Source organism: Poecilia latipinna, unplaced genomic scaffold (genome assembly GCF_001443285.1).
Source record: "Poecilia latipinna isolate Pla-1442-1.1 unplaced genomic scaffold, P_latipinna-1.0 Scaffold43, whole genome shotgun sequence".
Lineage (NCBI taxonomy): Eukaryota > Metazoa > Chordata > Actinopteri > Cyprinodontiformes > Poeciliidae > Poecilia > Poecilia latipinna.
Window position 1 is genome coordinate 655,738 of NW_015112659.1, and position 4,811 is coordinate 660,548.

The window sequence follows — 4,811 nt, forward strand, 5'->3', positions numbered from 1 at the left end:
GGGGGGGCTTATCTTATTTGAAAAAGTGAAGGGGGCCTGCCCTTATCTGTCAATAAACAGTAATTAGATTTTGTGGCCGATAGCGTCGATTGGTTTCTAATCTAGCTGTCGCCCTAGACGTGTGTAATTAAAATCCTGATTGATAAAGGGGCAGAAGCCCGCCCACGCCACCACTTTAGCACAACCCTATCCCCGACCCCTTCAAAACACAAACAAGAGCGAGATATGAAAGAGGGCCTGCGGAGAAAACTGCACTTCATATTGATCAGCTTTATCTGCTTTCCTATCAATGCCCTTTTCCCCACAATGCAGGGGCTGGTACAAAGGTTCCGCACGTTAAACTTCACGGCTAATGTTTATCCAGCAGATTTTATCTGTCATAAAGAAAATGCATTTTAAATAGAAAAGGTGATTTTGTTGCTTGTGATCGCACAAGTAAATGAGCCCTGTGTTCATACACCTTGAGCCGTTTCACGTTTTGTCGCACCATAGCTACAAAACTGTAATTTAGAGGGATTTTTATGTGACAGTCAAACACAATGTGAAGTGGGAGGAAAAATTATGATTTTACAATATTTTTTAAAATAAAAATCTGAAAAGACAAGAATAATCATGAAAAAAAAACACACCTCCATGAACACAAATGAAAACCCAACAGACAGGTTCAGGGATGATTTTTGTGGAGACATTTAGAGCAGGGTTAGATTATTAAACAATATCTCAAGATTTGAAAAGCTCAAGTAGCACTAATAATGCATCTGAACCTGGGCTTAAGCAGAACATTGGCAAATGTTTCAGTCTCTAAATATACAAAACAGACAAAGATATACCCTAAAATACCAGCAGAAGTTTAAGCTTGTTTTACAAAGTGTTGACTCAGAGGGGTTGAATCTAAATGCATGCAGGTTTTCAGATTTCTTCATTACATAGTGACCTGAGAAATCACCAACCTGCTGAGTAATATCTGCACATTATCTGCCACGTCTTTGTGTTTTAACTCTTCTGATGAAACCTGATATCAATAAGAAAGGACATTTAACGTGAAATGTGTTAGCTGGACTATTTATAGTGTTGTGTATTCAGAAACCACTGGTCCAGTGCTCAGTTTTTCTTAATAAAAGGAGAATTTGAAAAGTATAACTTCTACTGTACATAAAATGCTTTTTCTATATTTTCACACTGTGGCCTATTTGAAATATTTTCCTATTTCCCTGCCAAACAATAATTAAACATTAGTAACCTCAAAAGAAGGAAACAGATGAGAGTTATGTTGCTAGGGAAAGTTTTTTTTTTCATTTGTTTTATGGTGCTTCTTTGGCAGCGCGTACCCTTCTTAATAGAGCTTATGCGCTGAATGCACTCTGCAGTAAGGCACTTTAGATTTATTACTCATTTTATATCAGTCTTTCATAATTGCTTTTATACTCTCAAATCAAATGATCTGTCATATCTAACTTTATCATGATCTCAGCTGTAGCCGTTCTTTGTTTGATTCTTTCTTACTTTCAGATCTCTGTCTAGAGAAGACTGTGAGTCACATCTAGGTCTGACGCTCCCTCTGCATGGAATGAGTTGCAATGCCGTCTCAATCTTCAGATATTGATCCCAATAAAGGAATTCAGATCAGCTTTGCGTGACCAGAGGAAGACATAAAACTGTATGCTGTTTGTGTAGATGTGGCTCCCAATGATCCTGAACATTGATCAGCACTTGTAACATCTTCGCTTCTGTTTACAGTTTGCATGATACATTTTCCACTCTTCTGTAAAATTGAATAAATTACTACATATTGATGATAAAATGTGGTGATTCTGTGTTGCCAAAGCCATTTAAATCGCTTTGCATTTGTTTAAAATGACTCTGAAGCAATAACATTTCTAAAAAATATATTGTGTGTTGTAAGTTATCATTTTGACAGGTGTTAAGTTAATTTTAAATAACTAGAAAGATTATATTTAGTTATACACACAGTGCTGCAGCTTTCCACACTCTCACTCTTGTTAAGGCGTGCATAAAATCAGGGCAGAAGTTTGTAGATGATCCAAAAATTGTACTAAAGTAAAACTAGCATTATTTCAGTATTACTCAATTAAAAGTAAAATGTAGCCATCCAAGAAATTACTCAAGTAAGACTAAAGTATTTCATAAAAACGCTACTCAAGTGAGAAGCTGATCAAAACATTAAACATTGAATATTCAAAAATAACAATATCAGTCAGCCCAAAATGTAAAGTTATGTGGAAATTTTGGTATCTTATGGAGCAAAGTAAAAATAATTTACTTACAGTGGCCAGAAATGTCACTCAAGAAGAGGTAGCTATGCTTCATAATAACATTACTCAAGTAAAATTAAAAACAAAATCCTAGTAAAAAAAAAAAAAATACTCCTAAAAGTACATTTTAAGAAAATACTCAAGTAAACGTAGCTGGGTAAATGTAACTCTGGTTCAGAGTGATATGCAGTATTGTGTTTTTCCACACCACATAATGTTTTACAAGGAAGCCAGCAGGATCGGGTTTGCTCTCAGCAGAGCACATTCTGTTCATATTTACGGTGTCCCCTGCATGACCTGTGCTGTACTGTTAACAGGACTTCTTATGGCTTTTCTTAAACAATGACTTTCTTCATGCTTCTCTTCCATAAAGGCCCAGTTTGTGGAGAGCATGACTAACTTTGATTTTCCTTTAACACAATGTGTCTGTTGTTGATTTATCACAAATTAAAAAAATATATTGAAGTGGATTTGGGCTGAAAAAATCTCAAAGAAAGGAACAAGTGGCATGGTACATTTCTTTAGAAATACTTAGATGAAAATATATCCTTGAGAAACTTGGGAGGAAAGCTCCTGGATATAAAAAACCTTCTTGTCGTCTTGTGTGGATAATATGATTGGAGATCATCTTTGGCTTTTGATTCTTAAGATTGTCTCCTCTCATGGTAATAAGACCAGCTCCCCCTGTGGTTCCATAAAACCAGAGTGACCTTGTTACCAGGGTGCCATGTGTCACAGCAGGGGAGCCCAGGGGGGAGAGGATGGGGTGAACAGATCATCTCCCTGCGCGCGTGGTACCTGTGCCCTGCCCGTCCTGTTCCCACCACAGACCCAGCACCGCAGAGGCCGGTATGGGGAAAGGGGCAGCTCTAGGCTCTGGAGAGCGTGACTCCAATTAAGCTCCAGAAACCCGGCTCATGCTCCACTGACTCTGCAGCGTGGTTGCCCTACACAGGAAGACACACAGTCAGTCCAAGAAAATGAACTCTGTCACTACAGTAAAGATGGTCCCCGTGAGTTACAATTTGTTTCCAAATACATCTGCATTTATCCTAAAACACAAGAAGGAAGGGGAACAACAATCCCACTTGTTTCTTGATTTGAGAAGTTAAAAAGAAGTGGTAGAGTTAATCACGCAGTAACAGATGAGAGCGGTAGAAGGCCGTCATTTTCCCCCCTGTGATTAAAAATGTATGTTGCCACACGCAGCCTTTGGTGTGGAACTCTCCCGGAAAAAGAGCTGGTTAATATTCAGGCCATGTCTGGCTAATGTCTTAAAGTGATAAATAGGAGGGGGTTGCTGCCGTTTGATTGTTCTTCACAGGCAGTCTGGGAGCAGCAGCACAGGGGGATTTAAGGTGGAGGAATCCTCTCAAAGCTCCTCATTCATTCGCTCTCAGACGCCCCATCATTAATTGGACCTGTCGACATGACTCCTCTGTACCCTGGGCCACTGGCTGCTGCCGTGGTGGATGAGCTTTTTAAGACAGTTCAAAAGAGTCCTTGCCTCATGAAAGGCATTCAAATTACATGAAATTGCATTCATGTCAAGCCTTGAAGGCGTAGTCATACAGTGCAATGGCATAATGTCTTCTTCCGTGCCTTGCATGTCTGTGCAACTGTAGTCTTTCTCCTGAGAGCAAATCAAAATAAAAAGTTGGTTTTGTTTTGTGTAAATATATAGAGAGCTAGTTTTCAGCTGGTTTTATGAGAAATATAACATTGTACAAAAGCGGAGTGTCAAGACAAAAGATTGTTCTTAACATTTTTACTGTGCCTTTCATTATCACCACAAATGTCAATGAATGTTACTGGGAAGAGAAATTAGGTTTCCAAACTTTTCCACCAACAAAAATCTGAAAAGTGTCATCATCTTTTCTGCTAACTCAATCAAATTATATGGGGTTTCTATGAACAACGACTTTAAGGTTTTCGAGTATGTTGAGATTATTGTACATAAATTTGTGTCTTTTACACTCAACTTTAAGAATAAGTGGATCCGTTCCACACAATGCATTGAAGTTTGTGGAAGTAAAATGTCAAAATGTGGAAAAGTTCAACAAGTACTATTGATTTTACAAGATGCAACACAGGATATAATTACTTTTAGATCTTATTTTGAAATATATATATATATATATATATATGTATATATATATATATATATATATATATATATTGCAGTACTCATGAAAATTGCTCACCACCACAAAGAACTCAATAATTAAAAAGGTTTTGGCAGAAAAGCTTACAATTCGAACAGACACATTGGTACACGTGGCTGAAGTGGAAAAAATAAATAATTTTGCTCCCAAAACTCCATTCTATATAAAGAGTAAAAGAGAGGCTGAACCGCAGCGTGGTGTCAGATATCCGTGGCACACTTTCCACTTTAACACTTATCTTCCTGAAAGTAGCTATGCAGGACAAGGTGAGTCCAGCCTTCAAAACTTTCTGATTTCTACTGATGTGGAGTTAGAAGGTTACCCCAGATGGGGTCCAGATTTGGTTCACCATGTCAACCGTGTGATACTTAAG